Source organism: Papio anubis, chromosome 4, assembly GCF_008728515.1.
Source record: "Papio anubis isolate 15944 chromosome 4, Panubis1.0, whole genome shotgun sequence".
Classification (NCBI taxonomy): domain Eukaryota; kingdom Metazoa; phylum Chordata; class Mammalia; order Primates; family Cercopithecidae; genus Papio; species Papio anubis.
In genome coordinates this window covers 173,455,802-173,482,599 of record NC_044979.1, presented here as the reverse complement: position 1 = coordinate 173,482,599, position 26,798 = coordinate 173,455,802, and the positions used below count along the sequence as shown (strand labels likewise).

Below are 26,798 nucleotides of genomic sequence, written 5' to 3'. Positions count from 1 at the left end.
CTTTACAGTGAGGATTCCCCTGAAGGGAGCTTTTTACCTGAAACTGGTAATTTAGAGAGTTTAATACTGCTGAGTACTTGGCCACCTACAGGGAAGAAGAATCAAAGGCAGGAATATCAAGTTTAGGAAGCCAGCATACTGATTCTGTTGTGAAGTCATAGAATGGCATTCCATGCATCTGTTTCTGCATCTAGGCATTTATCATTTTAGATAGGGGGGTATTGCCCGTCAAAGGTCTTTGACGGGCAATACCCCCCTATCTAAAATGATAAATAATACCAAAAGAAGATCCTGAAGTTGTCTGATATTTTGTGTAAAATATATTTCTAACTCTTTCTAAAAAAGAAATTTACAGGAAGGTAAGGAGGAAGGAAGGAAGGAAGGAGAGGGAATAGAAGGAAAGAAGGAAGGAAGGAAGGAAGGAAGGAAGGAAGGAAGGAGGGAAGGAAGGAAGGCAGGCAGGCAAGGAGGTGGGGAGAGAGGGAGAGGAAGGAGGGACAAAGAGAAAGAAGCTCAAACTTTACAAACTGATAGCTGATATTAGTCTAAAATTGTTCTCATATTAATAACATCATCTAAAACTAAAAGTTACTTTATTTAATAGTATTTCTTCTATAATATTTTCAATGAATACAAGGTGCAGATCTAAACCTCACTAGAGAAAAATACACCAAGAGGCACACAAGTAAAGAAAAATAAACTTTTATTAGCCCAGTGAGGCATGAGTTTGATGTTTTTAAGAATCAGAGGCAAGCAAGCATATAAGTGTGACCTATGTTGGTAGTTTAACCAGGGAAGGAAATCACACTTCCTTCTAATTCATAGCTCCTTTCTTCCAAGAGTAGATGAAAGGGACATTATGTGTTGGCCCAAAGGTATTTGGGCTAAAGAGGGATAAGGAAATGCATTTAGCATCATAAAGGGCTTAAGAAAAATGGCTTCTAAGTGTAAATCAGAAAGAATGATGAGAGACTTTTATTCAAAATCCACATGCCAGGTGTACTATACCCTGCACCAGGTTAAATACTCACAGCCTTTGTATTCAGGAGGAGTCCTCCATGTGGGACACCACAGCACAAACACACAGGCTGTATAAACAACACATCGCTGCACATGCCACAGCCCCAGGAGGGTGAGTTATGGGACTGATTGGGGATTACGTGTCTGCTCCATTGTAGACAACAGACATACAAGTAGAGAAAGAGAATTTTAAGGGAAATTACTATTTGAAACCATTTTCATATATCAGGAATTTCTCTTTTCCATCCAGCCCCCCTCCCAAGCGACTATCTGAATTGAGATACCCTTCCTGATGGCCAGTGAGCTACATGCATGGAATCTAAATTATAAAAGGGCTTCACACATGTTCTCCTAATTTGCATGATTCAAAGACAACAACAGTGACCACAGACCAGACTTCCCACAAGGGGGAAATGGCAAAGACGGGGGTGGGAGGGGAGATTTGCCTAGGTCTGGGGCTTTAAGCTTGAGCAGACAATTGAAATTTTGATTCAGTACCCCAGAGGTGAGAGTTCTCTAATGTTCCTAATTTATCCCATAAATAGAATTTTCTCTAGGCCCAAGCTCTCAAAGATGCCATTACTCAGTGTGGTTTGAAATGGAAAGTTGAAAGGAATTCTTTTCTTATTTTAGGAAGTCAAAAGGTGGGGTTGAAAAGCAAGCATCTTGTTGCTATTTAAGGAACTTGGGTCTAAATATCAGTATAGCTTAGCCTGACCCACTGATGATTTCACCTTGACTCCCGCTTAGCCGCCAAGATGCCTTTCTTTGGCCCCTCTTGCAACCAGGTGGAATCTAAGGATAAGAGTTTCCACATTTTGGTCCTCACTTCAGCACCCATCTCCTCTGCATAGTTGAGAGTCCTGCCACACACCTGGTTCTTTCGCAGGCAGGACATCAGCAGGTGGAGGAGCTCAGGGTCCCTACCTCCCACAGCACAAGAGTTAACTTTCTGCAGACAAGATACATGAGAAGTGTGTGAGAGTCAAAATAAAACATCATCTTGAAAAACAGCTGGATCGCCGGCTCCCTGTGAAGAATCTGTTCATTGGTTTTAGATTCAAATCAATTACTATCCAGAGGAATCCATCGGCTCTCTACCACCATCACCCATCCCATTTGTTCTTTTATTAATTCTAGTCATTTGTGTGTGGAACTGAGGGTGATCATTTCTCTGGGCCTGTCTTCTAAGTTTCTTTAAAGAAAAAATCCCTGTGTGTGTGTGTGTGTGTGTGTGTTTTCTAAATAGAAAAGCAATCTATATAAAATACAATAGTAAGGATAACAACTGTTCTTTTATCTTTTACCTTCTAAGTGTCATATTGTGATATTTCACGTGTTTTCTTACATCACCCTCACAATTAACGTAAGTAGATATTGCTCATTCCTAATTTACAGATGACACAACTGAGATTTAGGGAAGCTCAGAATTTGGCCATGACCATTCAGATGGCAGGTGTGAGAATAGAATCCAGTCACTCTGATCTGTAATGGGCACTCACTCTGTCCTGTTAGGTATTGCAAAATGTAGGAAAATCGGACATAAAAGATCCCCACAAGGCTGCCATGCAGAGATGACTGCAGTTGTAGTGTGGAGACTTACCTTTAATTTTCCGCTCATTTGTAAATGACCAAACAATTCGTGCAGACGGAACCATTTTGTAACTTGCTTTTTCCCCATTTAACAGTATGTCTCTAACGCCTTTCTACATCAATACATGTAGATCATTCATTTTCTTCTGTGTACTCTTCTTGCAGCTTTGCTGGTAGTGTCTTCTCGTCTGCAGCCCTGGCCTGGAGGTAAGTGTGATCTCTCTGCAGCATTTGACACAGGGTTTCCTCCCTCCCTCCAGAGCAGACTTTCTTTGCCTCCATCAAAACACCCAGCATTGAGTTTCACGTCATCAGACTACACCACTTTCCTGCCCTGCTGGTCATCATCCTTGACCAACTCCCATTCACTGCCACTCGTTCCTTGGAGACGTAACTCCTAGTTTACTGACATGCTCATCAACGCTACTGAGGATATCAACAATTCGAGGTGTCAATATCCATGAGATAAATCTTCCAGTATTCTGTCTTCTCCATTCCCTGACCTCTTCTCTTGCAAAGATCTTACTTTCACTCTTCCTCAACCTCTTCCTTCCTAGACCTTGTCATCCTCAGTCATTTTATTTTGTTTGATTTCAGGCATTTCACTTTCCCAGCACTACCTCACTTTTCCCATCATCTTTCTTGCACTAACTCAGTTCTGACTTCTTTAGCACCAACAGGATCAACCACGCTAATTCTACTTTTTCCTATGCCTTACCATCGTTTTGTCCTTACCAACGTCTTGAGCCAACTTGCAGTTTATGGTCAATCAAGATAATAACTTCATCAATTTTCCTCTCCCCTTCTAACTTAGTATTGCTAACTTGGCAAAACCGAAACACTATTAAAACCCAAGTCTACATTCATTGCCCACCTACACTACCTTCATAAGATGGGAGGAAAATTCAGTGTTGCAAACTGACCTCATTTTAAATGATTGGATAGTAATCCTGCATCAGTGCCCATTTAGAATGTCATCTCTGTTATTCCAGAGGAACCCTTCCCAATGCCTAGCAAAGTCCAGCGCCCTACTTGCATTCCTGATCCCTTCCCTCCTCCCTATTCAAGGACCTCTCTCCTATACATCTGCCCACTTTCTCCTGAACCATTTATTTTTTCTCTCTCTTGCTAATCTTTCTCATCAGCAAACATCTATGCTGTTACCTCTCCCGTCGTAAGAAACAGGCAAACAAACAAAACTCTGGACCTTTCTTCCCCTCCAGTCACCATTCTACCATTCCTTTTCCCTTTTCTCCTCCAAGTAAAACTCCTTGAAGGAGCAAACTATTCTCATTGTCTCTAATCTCTTTCCTATTCTACCTCCCCATCTTTTCCAATTGGAGTGAAATTAACAAACAGTAAAAGACACATATCTTACATATATAGTTTGGTGAATTTTGAAGGGTGTATACACCCACACAACTCCCACCATGATTAAGATCATCAAGGTGGAAAGCTTTTCCGTCACTCAGAAACCTCTACTGAGTCCCCACTCCCAAGAGCAACCACTGTTCTGATTTCTACCAGCATAAGTTAGTGTTGCCTGTTCTTTTATGTCACATCAATTAAATTATACTGTGCATATTCTTTGTGACTAGCTTCTTTATACGCAACACAATGTTTTATGGATTCTCTTATGCTGTTACCTGTATCAGTGACAAATACTTTTGTGTGTATACCACAATTTTCCCTTTAGTAATTATTTTTTATTAATTTTCCCTTCAATTGTCACATGGATTATTTTCAGTTTTTGACTGGCATGAATAACCTCCTATAAATACTCTTATGCAAGACATTTTGTGGATAAATATTTTCATTTGTCTTGGGCTATACCTTGGAATAGAATAGGTAGGTCATTAAAAAGGTACATAGACCAGGTCCAGTGGCTCATGTCTGTAATCCCAGCACTTTGTGAGGCCACAGCAGGAGGATTGCTTGAGCCCAGGAGTTCAAGACCAGTCTGGGCAATGTGACGAAACCCCGTCTCTACAAAATATACAAAAATTAGCCAGGTTTGGTGGTGCACGCTTTTAGTCCCAGCTACTTGGGAGGCTGACATGGGAGGATCACCTGAGCTTGGGGAGGTCGAGGCTGCTGTGACCCATGACCGTGCCACTGTAATCCAGCCTGAGTGACAGAGGGAAACTCTGTCTCAAAAAAGAAGAAGAAGAAGGAGGAGGAGGAGGTATATAGTTAACTTTATGAAAAGCTGTCAAACAGTTTCCAAAGTTGTTGTGTCATTTTAGGCTACCATCAGCTGTGTATGAGAGTTACAGTTGCTCTACATCCTCACAAACATTTGATGTTATCAATCTTTTTAATTTTAGCTAATTCTAGAGGGTGTGAAATTGCATCTTGTGGTTTTAATTTGCATTTTCCTAGTGACTAATGTTGTTGAGCATCTTTTCATGTTCTTATTGGCTATTCCTGTGTCTTCTTTTGTGGAGTTTCTGTTGAGAATTTTGCTCCATTTTTTGTTGGGTTGTAGCTTTTTCCATATTGATTTGTAGGAGTTCTTTATGTGCTCTGGATACAAAGCCTTTGTCGAGTATATGTGTTGCTAATACTTTCTCAGAGTCTGCAGTTTGCCTTTGCATTTTCTTAGTAGTATTTATCAATAAGTAGCAGTTTCTGATTTTGCTACTATGGTCATATATTTTGCTTTTACCTTAAGCTGCCATGTGTTCTTTAAATAAATTAAGAGGGCCTTCTGTTCTCATCCAGTAGTGTTCTTCCCTTAACCAATCCTGCAAATTAATTCCTTCAAATCGTCTGTGGCCTAGGATGAGTTTTATTTCCACCCAGGTTAGGCTTTTTCACAACAGTAGTTTCACACTGATGTGTGTCAAAACACAGTGGTGTAATGACAACTTACCGAGGATGGCACAATGAGCTCTCTCATTTCACAAGGCTCCCCATGATCTCACCCTGATCAGTCTTTCCAGCCTAATGTTATAACCTTCCTCCCTTCTCCCATAGGTTCCAAGCCCCAGCTTTATGGCTCCTCTTCTTTTCTCACCTTCACATGGTTTCTTCTTGATCTTCAGATATCACTTACATTTCCTGACTGATTTAGAGTAGCCATCATAGTTCTTCTCTATTGCATCTCTCTACTTCAGTCTCTACATATGCCACTATCAATATTTCACTTGTTGCTTCATTGATTAACTGTTTTACTGTTTCCTTTCATTCTCCAACTCGAAGCTCCATGACAACAGAGACCACATTTGTCTTATTTCTTTGCTGTATTCCAGCACCTACAATAGTGTGCTCAACATATGAGTTGAATGAATAAATGAATGGGATGGTAAAATCCCCTCCCACCCCCCAAAATCAACTATTTTGTTTTGCTTTCCTTCATTTTGTTTTGTTTTCCTTAAGCTAAAAGCATCTGGTTTTATTTTCTAGGTATCAGACAGCACTTATTAAAAATATTGCTGGCTCAGTCTAGCAGTCATTCTTAAGATGTCTAGTTTATTTTTTAAAACTTACTTCTTTGATGTATTAATTATACATCCTGATTGCTCTATTAATTCCATTTCCTCAAGCAGATGATTTTCCATTTATTGAGTCTGTTGTCTCTCTCTAACATTGTTAGAGATCAAATGTCTCAGGAAGGGGAGACATGATGGAGTGAATCTGGCTGATGACCACCATGGTCATTCCCCAGCAAACCACCCTTTAGGTTTCCCCTGGACTCTGCCTGCCCCTGACTTCTTCCATCCCAGATAAGGAAGGTCCTGTATGGTGCTAACATCTATGGAAGTGTATACGCAGCCATCTGTTGGCTTGTGGCATCCCTCTTCCATCGCGTCCCATCTGCTCTCAACCTTTTAGGGATTATAGAGTAGGTGGGAAAGGGCAGTGTGCTTCTAATTCATCGTTTTGGAAACAAAGACAATAAACCTTGAAATCAATTTCCAGAGTTTTCAAAAGCTCAAAACTTAAGTTGAGGGATTCTTACCATGACCGCAAAATTAATTCACAAACTTGACTGCCTGCTCCACGTGTAATTTATGTTGCCCAAAGAAATTAACCCTGAAAACTCAGGGAAAGTTTGTTTTGAGATGTCCATGATGTGATTTCATATTGGATATTGGTTTTGGAATTAAAATAGAAAAAAATTAGCTGAGAGTTTAACCTTAGGTTAAATAATCCTATCTCAACCACTAGATAAGCAGATGGACCTTTGACAAGTCACTAGACTCTCTTTTTTTTTCCTGTAGAGTCAAGGTCTCACTATGTTGCCCAGGCTGGTCTCAAACCCCTAACATTAAATGATCCTCCCACCTCAGCTTACCAAAGTGCAGGATGATAGGTACCTGCCACCATGTCCAGCCACCAGACTCCTTAAGTTTTAACCTAATGACAGGAATTGTACCAGATAAACTTCAAAGTTACTTCCAATTCCATGACACAATGAAAAGTGAAAGGAAGGGTGAACTCAGCTGACATCATTCTAGTGCATCTCTTTAATCTTTTTACATAACTGTTAACTAGCAACTGAACCTCATGGGGTAGTAATAATGGCCATGCTCTCTGTACATGAATGGGAGGCCACTGATGACAGTATTTCTGCAAGTGTGTAATTATCCCCTCTGTAAAATTCAGCCTGGGAAGTACAGGAGTAATTAGAGATAAAGAAGCCAAAAGAAAGTGACTAGAAATGGTCAGGAACGTTGAAAGAAAATCAGGAGTAAGTAACATGAAGGAGGCAATAGGAGTGAGGGAGAGAAGTGGAATGAGAAAGAGAGGGGACAATATATGAAAGTGTAGATGGAGCAGAGGCTTCAATGTTGGCTACAGGTGGCTTTGCTTCATGGCTCAAGAGGACAGAATGGTGAAGGGAATGAGAGGGGGAAGGCTCTAACTCCTGCTGCAGATAGAGCCCCTTCTCCTTTGGCAATGACAGAAAATAGGACTCCTTTTTTTAATGCTCTGTCCCAAGGGCCTTTTTTCCCCCTCCTCTTATGATTTGTTAGTGTCCTGGGTAGAAGCTGTGCACTAGGATGGTGCTGTCCAGGCCCTCCCAGTCTCCAAGGAGTTTATATTGATCTGTTCTCATGCTGCTAATAATACCTGAGACTGGGTAATTTATAAAGGAAAGACGTTTAATGGACTCACAGTTCCACATGGCTGGGGACGACTCACAACCATGGTGGAAGATGAAGGAAGAGCAAAAGCATGTCTTACATGGCGGCAGGCAAGACGGAATGTGCAGGGAAACTCCCCTCTATAAAACTGTCATTTCTCATAAAACCATCTTTTCCCATGAGACTTATTCGCTCTCATGAGAACCGCATGGAAAGACCAGGACCCAGGATTTAATTCCCTCCCATCAGGTTCCTCCCATCACACGTGGGAATTATGGGAGCTACAATTCAAGATGAGATTTTGGTGGGGACACAGCCAAACCATATCAGAACTTATGCTCATTGGTCAGAGATGGTTTGGGAGAAAAGGTGTACTTCTCATCCCACCTGCTGCAGGCATGAACGGCACAAAAAAGTGGAGGAAAGGGGGATTCTCTCTTTCTCTGCCTAACTGCTTGAGCTAGGACATACGTCTCCTGCCCTCAGACTCAGACCAGGACTTGCACCACTGACCTTTCTAGTTCTAGGCCTCCTATGCTGGGAATTACAGCATCGGCTCCCTGGTTCTTAGGCCTTTGAGCTTGGATTGGTACTTACACCACTGGCTTTTCTGGACAGGATGGTGCTGTCCAGGCCCTTCCAGTCTCCAAGGAGTTGATGTTCATTGGTCAGTGATAGTTTGGGGGAGAAGGTATCCTTGCCATCCGAACTTCGCTGCAAAACCCTCATGCTATGGAGGAGGTTCCAGGGAGAGAAAACGCTTACACACAGCCACCCAGCCAGGAATAACTTAATTCCACACTCCAAATCCAGTGCTCTTCCCCATAACACTAAACTGTCCCCTACATAAAAACATGAATCACTGCATATTGTTGGTTTAACAGCGGCTGTGGATAGTAAATGTCTTGACCTCAAGGAGTACCTGTGACATAAGGCAACTCAGCAGAGGTGAGAATGGGGATCTCAGGCCACCATTTGAGGACCACTCCTCCCTCACTTTGTAGGGCCTGCGCTGCACCTACCTAAGCCTGGTAGGAGAAGGAGCACCTCTCTCCATGGCTGGCGTTGAAGGGTTCCCATGGTCTCCCAGAAGGCACAAAGATAGGCTCTTAACTAAATCAGACTCACCTTAGGTAAGTCTACCTGGACTGTGATGGTTAGTTATGTGTCAATTTGACTGGGTCACGAGTTGCCCAGATATCTGGCCAAACATTATTTCTAGGTGTGTCTGCGAGGGTGTCTCTGGAAGAAATTAGCATTTGAATTCGTGAACTAAGTGAAGCAGATGGCCCTCTTCAATGTGGGTCAGCATTATCCCATCTGCTGCAGGCCTGGATAGCACAAAAAAGCAGAGGAAAGGGGGATTCTCTCTCTCTCTCTTGCTCTATCTAACTGCTTGAGCTAGGACATAAGTACCCTGCCCTCAGACCCAGACTAGGCCTTGCACCATTGACCTTTCTAGTTTTTGGGCCTGATCGGTGAGAATCACAGCATTGGCTCTCTGGTTCTCAGGCCTTTGGGCTTGGATTGGAACTTACATCACTGGCCTTCCTGGGCCTCTGGCCTGCGGAGGGCAGATTACAAAATGTCTCAGCCTCTGCAATCACGTGAGTCAATGTCTCTGTATAAATTTCTTTCTTTCTCGGCTTCTGTCTCTCTATGTGTGTTTGTGTGTGTGTGTGTGTATACATTTGTTTGTGTATGTGTCTCTTTATGTGTGTGTGTGTGTTATATATGTGTGTGTGTGTATATACATATATATCCTATTGATTCTTTTTCTCTGGAGAACCCAGACTAATACATGCATCAATGGTGATTTCTGACATCGAAGTAGCCATACTAATGTGGCTTATTTTGGTCTGTGAATAGGGAGAGGGCCTTCTCCTCTCATGGGCTGAACATACACTCAAGGGGGCTGTCTTCAGGCCAAGGTCACCCTTGTGAACACTGATTGGTATGAAGAAGATGTGAACACAGGTGTGAGGGAACCAATGTCTTTGTTCCCACCTAATAGCTACCTGCCTTCTCTTCCAGTTTGGGAGGGTGACATGCCAGGTCCTGACAGGAAGGCAAAAGCAGCTCACCCCAGCTGCTCTACCAAGTACGCAACAGAGGGTAAGGAAGTTTCCAAACCAAAAAGTTTTGCCCACCCATAGTTTTTGGTAAAACCGCATGAAACTGCCAAAATTTAAATTTCTTGATTTAGAAAAATGGCAATTCTGTGGGGTTCAGTCTAACAATAACTGATATTTATTGAGCACTATGCTAAAAGCTTGCTTGTGTTTTCACATTTAATCCTCAAAACAGTCGTAAGTGTTAGCAACAGGCATTGTTGTCTTTTTTACAAATGAGAGATTGAGGCACAGAGAGCTTAGATAACTTACCCCAAATAAATCATGCAGCCAACGTTAGCAGCCTGACTCGGGCACCCACATCAGCTACCATCTCTCAAGAAGCAGGAGGACCCCTCACTAAGCAGAGGAGGGACCAAAGGACACTAGAAAGGCCACTGGACAAAATCAGAATGACAAATGGAAATCCTCACTTTCACCATGCAGAGGTGTGACAGTCCACCCCTGCCTGTTGCAAGCTTGGCGGGGGAACAGGAGAGAGAACACGTGCGCGTGCCTTGTGAAAGGAAGATGAGAATGATGCTTTGGAGGGGAAAGGACCTGCCATGTCCTGAGTGATGGCAGCTTCAGGTAGCTGCCACCATCTGTGGTCTTGACCCATACACAGTCAAGCACAGGAGCTGACAATACCAATGGGCTTTGTGGCCTGTGGACCTGGGCACCACCACCCTGCTGCTTCCTCGTGGAGAAGCCTGTGAAATGCCCGTCCGCAGAGGGAGGCTGCTCAGGGAGATGCCTCTGCATTGCAGAGCACAGGGTCTCCTCTCATCTCCCTCTCCCTCTGGCCGCCCTCCGTGATACCAGAATGTAGCCATTGTCTGGCACAAAGCACTTATTTAATGGAGGAACATTCTCCAGTTTAAGAAAAGTGCACTGTGGCAGCCTCTGGAACACATCTCGCAGACTCCAACTACAGGGAACACCACCCACTAAGGGCTCAAGATGTGGTGCTTTGAAATCCGTCATCGCTGCATTTGCAGGAGGACTTGCTTCCCCAGGGCTGCTCCCAACCAATGACTGTTTTACATCACTAAGGCAGACACAAGGGTCCCCAACACCCTGCAGACCCGCCAGAAACTGCAGCAGGCAGTCCAAGGTGCTTTCTCTCAGCCTTCCCTCCTTCTCTCTTGACATGGAGTCAGATTTGCATCAAGGCCTAATGGCCCTCCTGGCCTTCCCTGGTTCCCTCTTCATCTTCCCTCATGTGGTAGTTTCTCCTAACAAAATGCATGCAAGTTTAATCCCATCTCAACACATGCTTCCCGGAGGACCCTGACTAATACATAAGCTGACGTGGCATGCCAGGAGATCCTTGGCCAAATTCCCTTTATTATTCTCAAGCTTTCTAATCTTTGCTACACAAATAGTGATGACTTTCCTTTTTCTTTGGGGAAACTGCTGTAATCAGCAAATTGTCACTGTTGTACTTAAGTGACCCTGAGATATGAGTCCTTTCCCTGGAAGGTAATTTACATGCTCTGATACACAAAAAGCATGTAACACGTCAGTGATGGTTAGTGCAAAGGTGCTGAGGTTTTTCTTTAGTGCTACAGAGCATCTTGTAGGACAGAGAAGGCTCTGCAGTGAAACCTTCTCAAGGGATGAAATGGAACTATGAGATCAAGTTTAACACATTAGCCCCAAGGAAGTAAAAACCAGAATCAGGACACTTCCCATTTGAAGCAACACCCACTGTTGGGCAAAAGCATCTATATCTAGCACTCCAAAGTACAGGACAAAACCATCTACATCTACCACTCCAAAGTATAGGAAAGCTACTCACATCCTTTCACACCGGAAGAGTAAAGCACTCAAGTAGGGGCCTGAAATTAACATTGCCACATCTGCTCAAGTAATCCCATTTGGAGTAGAGGAGTGAGAGGCAGCAGGAAAACATTCCCAAGGTTACCAAGAATCTTGGTATCCTAGAAATTCTACCAGTGTTTTAAACAGATTAGGCTTAAAAGTAGTCGGGCATAGCTCAAGAGAAGCATGCCACTCCTAATTTTTGACAAGCACCTAGTATAGTAGTCTGAGGTCACCAAACTACACATTAGCAGATATTCCCGGGTACCATGGGGTGATGAGGGGGTGAGGATGAAAGAGGTTCCCAGTCCAGCTTACATTGAAAGACTTTTCCAAAGCTCAGGGGTGATAGCAAAATCCGGATGGTTTAAAAGTTGCTTTGCCCTGAGAGTTCTGCCAGTCCCAGGGACACAGCAACCCCACGCTGCCAGACCAAGGAAACACCCCAGGAGAAGCACAGATCACTCTCAAATGGGGAACTATGGCAAGTGCCCAAAGCTCTTAATCAGGCTGTCAACACGTGCAAAAGAAAATGAAGAATGCTCCTCACAATCTGTATGATGAGGTTTGGAGTAAAATTATTTGTTTCCAACACAAGCTTATGATTCAGATCATTCATAGTAATTCTGCCCGAAGCCCGTGGCATTTGTACCACTGGCCAGGACATGGTCTCATTAATATTTATTTTTTTCTAGCTGAGGCAGTGATCACATAGTATTTGGGATTGTTTATAGGCAGGCTTTTGCCGATGTTCTGTTTCTAAAAGCTGAATTAACAACCAGAGGAAAATGGCATTTATTCCTATTTTGAGAGCAATGACAGGGGAGGTTAGAGTCTAATAACTTCTCTGAGAGTGTTAAATTGATGTTAATAATAAAAGCGAGCCTGGACCATTAAAGCCTCACAGATATTAACTTTTATTATGAACATTAACACTGGTAACTTTACATTGATTTTTCTAACATTCACACACACACACGCGCACACACACGCACACACACCACAACATTTCAAGCAAAATGGAGAGGACAAATTTACCTAAACTCAGTCCTGTTAACCTCTTGAACTCCAAAACCCAGCCGAGGCTCCATCTAGCCTCAAGTTTCTTAATTTCCTCCACAGCTACCCTTGGTTCCTTCAATCCCTCTCCTCCTAAAACAAACCAAAGCATGTTCCTTTGTCATTAAAAAAAGTAGCAAAGTAAGCACGCATCACACAGGGCAGGAGCCAGAAGTTTCCAATGCTGAGTGTCTGCTGCACTCCACGCCTCTATCACACAAAACCCACCACCCTCTAGTTCTGGTTGGGTCTGTTTGTAGGAGTTCTAGCCCAGCCAGTAGGTAATGCCCTGGACCATCCTTGGGCCACCTTGCTTCTGCGGATCCTAGGAAGACTCGTGGATAGCAGGTTCCCTAATGGATTGGTCACATGAACTATGGCATTACTTGTTCTCCTCTCATAGCACAAGATGGGCTTCTCAAACACCCTGGGTCTAAGAACGTGGTACAATTATGGATATTGAAATCAGATGGATGTAGATTCCAACCCTGCCTCTGCTCTCTATTGTGTAACTCTGGGAATGTTGTTTAACCTCTCTAAGCCTCAGTTTCTCCACCTGTTAAGTGAAGATGTTACTACTACCTATCTGGCAAGGTTACTGTGAAGAAGAAATGGGAAGATGGATGTGAAGCGATTAGCAGAATGACTAAAACAGGAATGCTGGTTAATAATAGGCATTATAATTTTGTTTTAACTCTTCTCTGCTTGAGTGCAAGGACAAAGGCGTTGAAGGCAAGAGGACCCACTGGGTCTCACAGCGTAACACTGGAGAAAGGCCTCAGGGTGAAGTGGACCATCCCATCTACACTCGCCAAAGCAAAACGGGAGCTCTCTGACCTGTGTTGTACACATACGGCCAGCTCCATGGCCTTTGTCACGTGGAAAATGAGAACTGCTATGGAAACAAAGGGTGTTCTGAGAAAAAATACCAGCAGTAATAGTAGTATAGTAGGCTGCAACAAACTATGCCCACATCAGTGATAAAATATCTACTGACAAGTTACTGTTAAAATACTGTAATCCAAGAAGCTGTTGTAAGCCAACGTTTTGGAAAGGTCGGCATCTAGCTATTGAAATTGTATTATTACATTCTCTAGGCCAGCAAGTGGCAAGTGGATTTTATTACAACCAACAGGAAGGGGCTGCCCAGCTTTATGCTGAGAAGGACTCTGAGGGTCAGTTAGAGTGACATCACCACTTACTGATGCCATTCGGTTGACTGGAAGAATGGGGATGCCATGCTGCAAGCACATCATCCCTTCCCTAAACAGTGCAGAAATTAAAAAACACACAAACCCAATATTTAGAAATATTGTATCTTGATCAGAAAGGAGTTGGGTCATCCTTTTCAAATAGTATTGATAGCATAACTGTTAGAGGTGCAGAGAAGGCCTGGGAAGTTCTATGCCCACCACCCCCTGAGGGTGTGTGCACAACCTTGGAATCGTAGCTGCTCCTTGGGTGAGCCAATTGGCTGCTGATTTTACCACCTACACTTGCATCGGTCAAGGGCTCTGTTGGAAGCAGCCCCTAGCCCATCCCAGGAGCCGCCTACAATGGACCACCCCAGCCCTGGAATTGGAGCTCACCGCCAGGGCCTCATCACTCACACCTTCTCCCCAGCGGTTCTCCGACCCTTTGGCTCGCGATCCCAGAGGATGCAGAGTTGAAGTAGCATCATCCCTCCTGTGGGCTGCCCCAGTCTCTTGCCCGGTTCTTCCAGCCCTCTGTATTACCTGGTTCTCCATCTTGGGTTTGTCTGAAGTCTTCTTATTGTAATAGCAAAAACTTACTCATAAGGTTTTTGAGTAATAAATATAAATGTAAAAAGGTTAACACAGAGTTGTCATACTTCCTTCCAGACCAGCTATTTAGACTTGAGTTCAAACCTGCCCTCCTTGTCCCACCCAGTCCCATGTCCCCAGTACACTCAGGTGTCATCCATATTAAGGACAACAGGACTTGGTGGGGAGGGCTGAGAGATGCAGGATGCCCTCCCAACTTCTGGCTACAGCTGATTGGCTCCTGAGCAGATATTTAGTGTCTGGAAAGTCGCCCTAGCACATGGGGTGCTGGACTTTCCCATCCCGGCCATTCAGTAAAGTCCCAATTGATCAGCTACCATGTGCACAGTAAATGTGTGAAGAACGGGTCAGTTTCAGAGAAGACACTCAGGAAGTCAAAAATTATGAGCAGGGCTCTGGAACATGCTTTAAGTAAGGCGATGGAAAAAAATACCAGCACTTTCAAGAAAATGATAGCTGCGATGCCTCAAACACATTCCCAAACATAAGCCTTTGACGTTAACATGGCTGCATTGGAAAATCACTAGATGCGAAATGACATTCCTATGAAGACATTGAGCATGGGTTTATACTCTGCAGAATAATTGGTTTCCTTGCATAGTGCTGTGAATAATGGGTGTTGCACTTGGTTTTCTACAGCAACAACAAGAATTGTGGATGCCCAAAGTACCATTTTGAACTAAATGTCATATTCCGTCAACTCCAAAATTAGCTCTTTAACCATGGTGGTGACTGAGGAAATAGAGAAGAAAGACATTTAGGAGATTTTAAATTTCTATACTATAGTAAATTCCGTCAAATTGGCCTCTTTGTCATCAATGTTTCAGAATAATGAAAGAAGAAGAATAGAAGAAAATAATAAAAATAAGTTCCCTTTTATGCATGAAATGAGTTACTGGAATTCAAAGGGTCATAAGGGTTTCTTTCATGTCTCCTTTCTTTCTGCTTTCTGTCTTCCTATTTATGGTTTATATAAATAAGCATGTGGGATGTTTTCTCCAAATAAATCCACAGATTTATTTAAGTGCATCTTATGTCATACTTGTCATGAGGGAAAAAAATACAAGAAGCATGTGGGTGCATTATTCCACTACATTGCAACACTCACAGAACATTCTGACATTAGACTTGCAAACATTTCCTACAAAACAACAAAATCTCCCATTTTTGTTAGTATCAACTTATAATAGGCTCCATTTCTTATCATATGGGACCAAGTTCTCCATAAATTTACCGGAAGTGGAAACTTTTCTCTGGGCTCAGAATTCCCCAGTGCAGCAAGAGAGACTGGAGAAAATGCCTTAGAGCTGACCTTGCTGGAACTGAGCGAAAGGAAGTCACTTCAGCCTCCCACACCTGGGGTATGGACAAGGCAGCGCCAAGGCCTGTGCATCCCAGTGAGGGCTGTGGAACATGCCTGAATCCTCTCGGGTGGAGAGCAGCACCCCTCATGCCTTTCTGCTAATGCTTCCTTCTCTTTTCATCAATGAATTGATGTGGGGATCTCGAGTCACCAGCAAAAAGTGAACTAGAAAACCCTTTTCCAACTCCTGTCTTCCATGTGATCCGTCTCTTTGCTGTATTTGAACAAGGGCAGGTGTTTCTAGCAGTAGAGAGGAGCTTTCAGGTTACAAACTAGTTTTTTTCTTAACTTCTGTTAGACTCTTCAGTGAATAAATGTAGACACCAAGGAGGCAAGAGGTCAACGTGAGAAAAGAACCAAAGAGAAAAAGGGACATTTGAGAAACCTACAAAGAAGACAAAGAGAAAAGAAAAGCGGCAAGAAGAGAAGCCAGTGAGAGGGGAAGCCTGTGAAGAGTCAAGACCCCGGGCCCAGTTCAGCTGCAGTGGGCAGTGGGGGAATGGGGAAGGGAGGGTTTGTTCCGTTGGTCACCACATGACAGAGTACAGCATTCCTGTGTGTGCGTGTGTGTGTGTGTGCACGCGCGTGCGTGTGCTTATTATATATGTATGTAGACACATATTTTCACAGCTAGAGCTCATTAAGCATTCAGAATAGGTCCAAGCAGTCTCATGTTTTTATAAGCACCATCTCTTTTAATCCTCTCAACAATCCTGTGAGAGATACAGTTAAAATCACTCAATTGCAGAAGAGGAAACCCTGACTGCTTCAGTGCCTTGCCTGAGGTTCCAAGGCTGCTAAGCAGTATTGATAATCTAATTTTAACATAGGCCATGTGTGTCCCCATATTTTAATTGTGTAATGCATTTTAATAGTCACCCAAGGACATCCTTCCTCCTCTCGAAAGCAACAACTGGCCTGTGCCCTTTTGTGGATCTTGCCCACCACCCTTATGATTTCTAAAATCACGTTTCTCCCTCTGCCCTCTGCTGGGCTCCGCCTTCCCTTCACTGGCTCACAGGCGATGGAGTGAATTAAAAATATATCCTGAAAATGCTCGGGGTGTGCAGCTCTGCTTTACCAAGCTGGGATCTTCACCTTCCACCCGCACTGGGCCTTGGAACCCTCTCTCTGAGCGCTCTAACGCACAAGAGCAGGTGGTGGTCCCAACTCCAGGGGTTCTGAGCAGTGGTGCTAAACAGCTCAGGAAGTGCACACCCACGCCAGGTTTCCTGAAGGGTCACGACCAGCTGTGCCCTGCTGAAAGCAGCAGAGGAGGAAAATAAAGCCAGGAGGTGTTCGCAGCCAGCAGCCTGCTGACGTGCTAACAAGGCACCTGCAGGCAACCCCCCCCCCCCCCGACCCGGGCAGCAAGGACAGCCTGCCTTCAGGGACTGGGAAAATATGGCTGGGAGCATTCCAACAGCAGTCCCAGTTCCCAAGCGGGTGCCTACCGGAAGAAAGCTCAGCTCACTGCACCTGAAGGAGGGCAATCTCCAACTCAGCCCAGGTTTTCTTACTCGAAAACTGTAAGAAGTCCAGCTCCAGGCCCAAATCCCACATGCGATGTTTCAGGTCCAACCACAGGCAGTGACAAGGCTTTGTCTTGCAGGCCTCTCCAGGGAAGTTGCCCTCCCCACAGCAGTCTTGGTGCACAGCAAGTGTACTGCAGTCCCCGGAGGGAGGTGCAGTCAGGGACTTGGGCCCTGCCTGGCCAGCCCAATTCATGCACATATATGCACTCCTAGTCCAGGGTCCTCTACCAAGACCTCCTTATCAGGGTCTGTGGCTAAAGAACGTCCTTGTCCCCCTTCTCTCCCCAGCCTCTGTGTCCATAAAGCGGCAGCAGTCCTTAGACTGGGACTCCTCTGCAGTTTCCTATTGCCCAGGTCCATGCTGACCTTCACCTGGCACCGCTCCCTGGGGGAAATGGAACACTGCGGGGTCGTCACCTCTTTTTCTGCCTCTTGCTCACACTGTCATAGTAAGAGGATAGAGGCTTGATCGCTACTATCAGTTTAGCTTATTGTCCTCTTGACCAACTGGATGCCTAGTAGCTCAGCAAATGCTTTGGGTAGGAAGTCTTCTGGTGTTCAGTGCTCATCTGACCCTGGCATTGGCGCTTGACTTTGGGGAAATGATAATTCCAGCAATATAGGATCCCTTCCTTAGTAATCATAATTGGGCATTTTAATTTCATGTGATCAACTGTAAGCACTCAAATTTGGTGGAGCAATGACCTCTCACTTGGTTATCACAATCTTCCAAAGAGCTCGATTTCAAGAACAGTCAGATTTTTACCAATACTTTCTCATGCCACCTGCCCCAGTGGAGCCTCCATAGTCCAAATCACAACACCCAAAGCGAAACGGATATCCTCATGTTTCCTTTGTCCCCCTAAACCACATGTGAGCATCTCTGGACCCAGCTTATCCCCATAGCAACACCATTGTCATCTGGGGCTTTTTTTTTTTTTTTTTTTTTTGATGGAGTCTCATTCTGTCACTCAGGCTGGGGTGCAATGGTATGATCTTGGCTCACTGCAACCTCCACTTCCCAGATTCAAGCAATTCTCTTGCCTCAGCCTCCTGAGTAGCTGGGAATACAGACACACACCACCATGCCAGGCTAATCTGTGTATTTTTTAGTAGAGGCAGGGTTTTGCCATGTTGGCCAGGCTGGTCTCAAACGTCAGACCTCAGGTGATCCACCTGCCTCAGCCTTCCAAAGTGCTAGGATTACAGGCATGGGCCACCGTTCCCGGCCTCATCTAGGGATTTAATCAGAGTCTGAGGTCTCTAAGCTTCCGGTCATCATTCACTTATCACTACTTAGTAGCCTCTTTCCTCAATTTTTAAAATCTTTTGACTTCACAGTAATTTTGAACTTACAAAAAAAATGTTGCAAAAATAATACAAACTACTCCCATGTAGATTTTACTCAGATTTATCAATATTTAATATTTGGCCACATTTATTTTTCATATTCTCTCTCCCTCAAAGTCTGTTGGTAAATGACTGTGTATACACACACATGCACACACACATAATTTGTTTTCTCTGAAACTTTTGAGAGTAAATTTCATACATCATGCCTCTTTACTTTTTAATACTTCAAGGCATATTTACTAAGAACAAGGATATTCTCTTTAAAAAGAAAACCTAGGTTTTCTTTTTTTTTTTTTTCTTTGAAACGGAGTCTGTCACCCAGGCTGGAGTGTGGTGGCGCAATCTCAGCTCACTGCAAGCTCCACCTCCTGGGTTCATGCCATTCTCCTGCCTCAGCCTCCCAAGTAGCTGGGACTACAGGCGCCCGCCACCATGCCTGGCTAATTTTTTGTACTTTTAGTAGAGACGGGGTTTCACCGTGTTAGCCAGGATGGTCTCGATCTCCTGACCTCATGATCTGCCTGCCTCGGCCTCCCAAAGTGCTAGGATTCCAGGCATGAGCCACCATGCCTGGCCTAGTTTTCTTCTAGGATTTTTATCGTTTTAGGTCTTATATTTAAGTCTTTAATCCATCTTGAGTTAATTTTTGTATAAGGTGTGAGGAAGGGATCCAGTTTCAGTTTTCTGCATGTGGCTAGCCAGTTTTCCCAACACCATTTATTAAATAGGGAATCCTTTTCCCATTGCTTTTTTGTGAACCATCAACCTCAGCAAACTAACACAAGAACAGAAAACCAAACACTGCACGTTCTCATTCATAAGTGGGAGTTGAACAATGAGAACACATGGACACAGGGAGGGGAACATCACACACTGGGGCCTATCTGGGGGTGGGAGGCTAGGGGAGGGATAGCATTAGGAGAAATATCTAATGTAGGTGATGGGTTGATGGGTGCAGCAAACCACCATGGCACGTGTATACCTATACAAAACTGCACATTCTGCACATGTTCCCCGGAACTTAAAGTATAATAAAAAAAGGAAAACTAAAAAATAAATCAATAAATAAAATAAAATAAAGCAAAAATAAAAAAGAAAACCATAGGTAGCAATTCAAGAAATTTAACATTGATCAAATCTGTTGTCTAAATACAGACTGTATTCCAATTTGTCAATTGTCAAAAAATGCCCTCTGTAGAAGTTTAGCCTCCAGTTTAAGATCCAGTTTAAGATCATGAATAGCATGTATTTATTATGTCCCCAGGCTTTTTAATCTGGAATATTTCCTCAGCCTCTCTGTAGTATGACATTGACATTTTTGGAGACTACAGGCCATTCATTTTCTAAAGAGTGGCTCAAAGTGGTCTCTGATGTTTCCTTGTGCTTGGATTCGGGTACTACCTCCCTGACTGGAGATCTACATGGGGAAGATTTGTCCTTCTCAGGGCATCACATCAGAGGCCACAGTGTCCACGGCAGTTCAATGAGGATGTTCATTTTGGTCTCTGGGGCAAAGAATTGTGTAGAACCTCCACTGTGCACTGACAATTTTTACCCTTGTTTTTACTTAGTGATCAATAGGGAGAGGTTTTTTTTTTTGAGATGGAGTCTCATTCTGTTGCCCAGGCTGAAGTGCAGTGGCACAATCTTGACTCACTGCAACCTCCACTTCCTGGGTACAAGCGATTCTCCTGCCTCAGCCTCTGGAGTAGCTGGGATTAGCGCCACCATGCCTGGCTAATTTTTGTATTTATTTTTTTAGTAGAGGCGGGGTTTCACCAGGCTGGTCAGGCTGGTCTTGAACTCCTGACCTCGTGATCCGCCCACCTCGGCCTCCCAGAGTGCTGGGATTACAGGTGTGAGCCACCGTGCCTAGTCGGGAGACATTTTTAGAACATGCAAGTTTCTTCCATAGATTTGGCATCCATTGATGATCTTTGTTCAACTAGTCTTTAATATGATGATCAAAATGCAAAACAGCTTTAAGGTTTTTTAAACAATAACCTTTAATCAACAGTCTAAAGTAGAATACTTGAATTTCTTTAACAGCTAAAGAAACACATGGAATTATCCACACTTTTTGATTTCTTTACTTCCACAGAAGAACCTCCTTCTTCTATGGAAGGAGGACCCCAAGCCTCATCTATTCATAGGAAGGGAGTCCCCTAGGAGGTATGAGTTTCTCCAGGGGGACAGTCAGGGGACTATGCTCCCAGCCTTTGGAAAGTCTCCACCTTCAGTAAGCAGGTGTTACTGACCTGAGCTCTCAGGTCCAAAGGCAAGACCACGTTTTCTTAATTTTCAGATCCAGTGATGTCAGATATCTCATTTTTTATTGATAGCATCATAGTTACACATATTTTGGGACTACATGTCATAGTTTGTTACACGTATACAATGTGTATGGACCAAATCAGGGTAATTGGGATAGTCAGCGCCTGAAACATTTATCATTTCTTTGTGTTGGGAACATTTCAATTCTCCTCTTCACCTATTTTGAAATATGTAATAAATTACTGTTAACTATAATTTCCCTACTTTTCTATCAAATACTAGAACTTACTCCTTCTATCTAGCTATATTTTTGTACCCATTCACCAACTTCTTCATCCTCCCACTCCCCTCTTTCCTCAAGTGGTACCTTATTTATTTTTAAGAGGCATCTGTGAATGAATATTAGCTTACATGTCCCTTATATAGAGATGACCAATTATCTCAGTTTTCCCCAGATCATTTCAGTGTATGCCACTTTCCTTGGTGTAATTAGCGATAGCATACTCTTTCACTTTCAAAAGTGATCTCCATGGAAGATAAATTATATCTTCACCTCTACTTATGGACCTATTTTTCAAGTAAATATCTAAGTACTTACTCCAGGCCTACAGCATCTTTTACTGAAACGAAAATTACTTTTTCCCTGATTCTAAGAAGAATCCATATTCCTTGTGAAAAATACATCAGAAAATACACGGGAATAAGTTAAAAAAAAAAAAAAAAGGAAAGGAACTTATGCTTAATCCCATGTATTAGTTTGTTTCCACTTGTGAGGTTGCTTTAGTTTATCAATACTTCCACATCCACTTTCACATTTGATTTTCATAACTACACTGTAACACAGCTGAGCTGTGATGGTTATATTTTCCTGCTGAAGACAATGAGCCGAAGGAGCCTGAAGCCCAAATATTCTGCCTTGAAATCTTGTTTTCTCTCCACTGTAACACATTGCCCAAGAGACGCATGAGAAGAGAAGCACACAGTAATGATTGTAGCAGCAATAATAGCTAAGATTATTGGGTTCTTACTAGGTGCATGCCTTTAAAGCTCTAATCAGTCTTAGAGGTTGGCACTAATGGAGAAAGTGATGTTTAGTGAGGATAAACAATTGCCTAATATCTCTCTCACAGCTCATAAGTGATGGATTTGTGCTTGTCAAGTTCACACCTGCCCAGCTTCTATGCCTGAGCTCATGGCTAGTATGATCTACCCACTTGACATTTGCTAAAATATATTCATTTGAGGTATATTTCACAAACAATAAAATACACCCATTTTAAATGTGTGGTTCCATAAATTGTGGGACATGTATATACAGTGCAACCATCACCAATGCTATGGTTTGAATATTTGTGTTCCCTTTAAATGTATATGTTGAAATCCTAACCCCCAAGGTGATAATATTAGGAGGTGGGAGGTTCTTAGGTCATGAGGGTGGAGCCCTCCTAAGCGGGATTAGTGCCCTTATAAGAAGAGACTCCAGGAAGCTCTCTTGTCCCTCTCACCAGGTGAGATCACAGTGAATAGGTGCAGTCTAGGAATCTGGAATCAGGCCCTCACCAGACACTGACTCTGACAGCATCTTGATCTTGGGTGTCCCAGTCTCCAGAGCTGTGGGAGGTAAGTTTCTGTTGTATACAAACCACTCGATGTACAGTATTCTGTTATAGCCACCTGAATGGACTAAGACAACCACAATCAAGATTTTGAACATTCCGGCCACCCCCAGTAGTTTCCCTGTGCCCTTTTGCAGTCAGTCCCCATTCCTTGGATGGCCTCGGGCAGTCATCATCTGCTTTCTTTCACGATATCTTAGTTTCATCTTTTTTTAAAAAATATTTCATATAATCATATGGCAATGTACTTTGTAATGTGACAAGGTTGAATTTTAGCTGAACCTGGGCTCCTGAAAAAAACAGCAATGGTTAAAAGAATTCCCCCACCCTTTCGTGCTCTGGGAAACACCATTTCCTACAAGACTTAGCTACAGTTCATGATGTTCTGTGTTACTTAGGACAAGACCAGACCCAGACCCTCCACCTTCCCATTCTTTGCCTCATAAATGATTGACTGATCTCCTTGTTGCCACTGATGAAATGGAACAAAATACTTGTTAGACAAAGATTAAGATTTGGTTACCCTCAGCCAAAGCCTGCAGACAACTCCTCCAAAGAAGAAACTAGCTTCAGGTAAAACGTTTTCACCCTACTTCCCCTCACTCAGTTCTTCCTAGCCTTGTTCACTCCTCTCTGTAAGAGAAAAATGCTGCTTGCCTAACCTTTGAGATAAGTGTCCACATTATAGATACAATGTTTTCTCCATGGCAATACCCTCCCCACCCCCACTGCAATAATCCTTTTATATAAAGTGTCTGCAGTGAGTCCAGATTTGTTTTTATTTGACATATCTGGCTTCACTTGCTCAGCGTAACGGTTTTTTGTGTGTTTTTTTTTGGTTCTGTTTTGTTTTTCAGACAGAGTTTTGCTCTTGTTGCCCAGGCTGGGCTGCAATGGTGCGATCTCAGCTCAGTGCAACCTCTGCCTCCCAGGTTCAAGCAATTCTCCTGCCTCAGCCACCCAAGTAACTGGGATTACAGGCATGTGCCACCACGCCCAGCGAATTTTGTGTTTTTAGTAGAGATAGGGTTTCACCATGTTGGTCAGGCTGGTCTCGAACTCCTGACCTCAGGTGATCCACCCTCCTCATCCTCCCAAAGTGCTGGGAGCCACCACATCCAGCCACAGCTTAACGTTTTAAAGATTCGATCATGTCTTCCATTGTATCAACAGTTTGTTTCTTTTTGTTGCTGAGTAATATTCCAACATATACAATTTGTTTATCCATTCTACAATTGATGTCTGTTTGAGTTGATTTTATTTTTTTAAGAGAGGGTAAGGATTGGCAATTATTAAATTCTCAAAGAAGTCTTTTGCTGGACTTGTGCTTCATTGATCTGGGTAAATACCTAGGAGTGAAATTGCTGGGTAACCCACATTACATTTTAAAATAGAATGTCATAGCATCCTGTCCTATGATACTCCCTATGTGGCAGGCATAGGAGAGCATTTTCTGATTAAAAGGCTTCCAGAAGTGAGAAGCTTCAGGGTTTCCTCACTTGTGTTTTACTCACACATGGGCACATACGATAATTCCTTTAAAAACATACGCTTTAAATCAAATTCCCCTATCACCAAGTAGCTTGACATTCAGCGCAGTTCCATAGATGAGGCTGGAACATGTGCACATGAGTTTCTAGCAATACATATGCCCCATCTGCTGAGGGATTGCTTTAATTTGCCCATTTTTTAATGCTTCATTCACAGTGTTATAAATATTATGCCCTTTTTTTTCCGGGCATCTGCTTCTCCCCCCTCTAGTTCTCTCCCCAGTAAAGCCTGGTTTATTGTGTTCATAAATATGAAATGGCAAACATTCATTCTTTTTAAGAAAACAAAGGCACATTTCTTTTTATTCCATCAAATTAAGTTCAGCTACTCCACTAGCTAGGATTACATAAGACAATTCCAGTGAGGAGGAAAGAAATCAGCATTAAAAACACAATCCCCAGTTGAATAGGGAGGGAAGAGAACAGATGAGGATGAAGTGCAAGCTTCTCTTTGTGAATTTTCAATTCCACCTTCTGCTCAGATGCCCATTTCATTCTCCAGCCTGGTTTCTTTCTTCCCATCCAGCCTCCTTTTGACCAGAGAAGAGAACTGATGACCAGACTGTGGACACAGGGTAGAGGTCTGAAGGGAAGAGATGGAGAGTGGATACCAGCAGAGGTGGAGAGAGCTGGCAAAAGATCTCGCTCCCTGGCGGTCTGATGGATCTGGAAAAGCATTTGCCACAACTCTATTTTTACCCTGCACATTTCCACCTACATGGATCAAATGTGTTCCAACTTTCCAGCACTCAGTCTCCCAGTTTACTGCTTGTCAGAAGCACTGACTACTGCCATCAATAATTTACAGCCTTTAAATGTGGAAGCTCCACTGTTCCTGGAACACACACTTACCTGATAGTGGTGGATTTTTAACCAGAGCCCATAGTATCAGGTTAATTAAGTCGTAGTCACTGTTCCACCCTCCAATTAATGCCATTTAATTCCCAAATAAATATACTGCAAATTTATAATCATTGCAACACCAGTTACTTGTAATTACAGATTTATAAAACAGAACATCCAGCCATATATTAAGAAAGACATTTCAGAGGGGTAAATAAATACACTTCTGGTGAAATGTGTCTGTGGCTTTGTTTTGTTGGTGGTGTTTTGGTTTTTCGGCTTTTTTCGTTTGTATCCTGGAACAAAGCAGCTTGTTTCTCTGCTTTTGTTTTTCAAGTGGAGTGGGCCAAATTGTAGTCACTTTTAACAGGTCCCTTAACCACCCTGTTCTTTTCCATTTCTCTCTGTTTGATTACATGTGGCTGAAATGTATCGACGTGGAACCAGGTGAGAGTCCTTCTGCAAGTCCCTGGCCATGCTGAATCTGTATAGGCAGCATTAAAGGTTTCTGAACCCGCATCCTGAAAGCAAACAGACAGGTTTACACTGGGGACCAGAGTCCTTCCTCTACTACCAGGAGCCAATTCCTCCTGCTCAAAGGGCCTCTGCTGTCCAGGCAGTAGAGTTGCCAGATTTACCAAATAAAAAGGGAGTTCAGTTACATTTAAGTTTCAGATATCAACAACAAAAAATTTAGTGTTTGTCCCACATATTGCATGAGACATACAAAAAAGAATTATTTTTCTAAAATTCAAACGTAGCTGGGTCTCTGTATTTCATCTGGCAGTTCTACCAGGTAGAGATACCCAAGCCTACACCAGGTACTCCATGGGAGGCCAGCAGCCTGTGGTCAGTGGTATTTTTTTTCCCAACATACTAGTTGATTATAAAGGATATCGCAAAGGATCCAGATGTGTAGGACGAGGTATGGGGGAAGGGACATGGAGCCTCCATGCCCTCCGTGGGTGCTTCAGGAAACTTGTCAGTTCCCAAAAGCAGGAGGGGTCTCAGTAAATGCACGGCTTCGCCCTTTCAGGCACCTGGAATAACTGAACTGGCCAATGATGTCATCTCTTGCTCTGAGATTCTTTAAAAGGGTTGTTAATGTACTATTGGATTTCCCTCAATCTATAACATATTTATTCATTTCTTACCCTCAGCTATTATTCTTTCTTTTTTTTCCATTTGTCATTTACTTTTACGAAACTTTTCCACCTTTGAAAGGGACATTAACTTCAGCCACTGTGCTGGTCCAGATCGCTGGTAGCACTATCAGCCTAATGAGTGCCTCTGCCTCAGTCTGTTCCCATTCATTCCGGACTGGGTTACACAGGTTCCAAACTAGTGAGCCACTTCTACCACCAGGGAATATATTTGTATTTATTCTTTTTTTTCTCTTCAAGTTTTAAGTTCAGGGTACATGTGCAGGATGTACAGGTTTGTTACATAGGTAAACGTGTGCCATGATGGTTTGCTGCACAGATCATCCCATCACCTAGGTATTAAGCCCAGCATCCACTAGCTGTTGTTTCTGATGCTCTCCCTTCCCCCACCGCACCCGTGACAGCCCCCAGCGTGTGTGGTTCCCCGCGCATGCGTCCATGTGTTCTCATCATTCAGCTCCCACTTGTAAGCGAGAACATGCGGCGTTAGTCTTCCGTTCCTTCATCAGCCATTGTGGAAGACGGTGTGGCGATTCCCCAAAGACCTAGAGGCAGAAATACCATTTGACCCAGCAATCCCATTACTGGGTATA

The 26,798-nt window shown here is 43.3% G+C and overlaps 1 long non-coding RNA gene across 2 annotated transcripts in view; it reads left to right on the top strand.

Annotated features, from left to right (window-relative positions):
- LOC103882598 overlaps positions 1 to 26,508 on the top strand; it is a 40,389-nt gene extending 13,881 nt beyond the window's left edge. Inside the window, exons 1-5 of one of the 2 annotated variants that reach the window (XR_002520821.2) lie at positions 468 to 1,132; positions 2,779 to 2,820; positions 22,542 to 22,653; positions 23,048 to 23,222; positions 24,726 to 26,508. This is a non-coding gene — a long non-coding RNA (uncharacterized LOC103882598). Of the gene's footprint in view, positions 1 to 467; positions 1,133 to 2,778; positions 2,821 to 22,541; positions 22,654 to 23,047; positions 23,223 to 24,725 lie in introns of those variants that run through there. The other variant, XR_002520820.2, reaches the window with a different exon arrangement.
- The last annotated feature ends 290 nt before the right edge of the window (positions 26,509 to 26,798 follow it).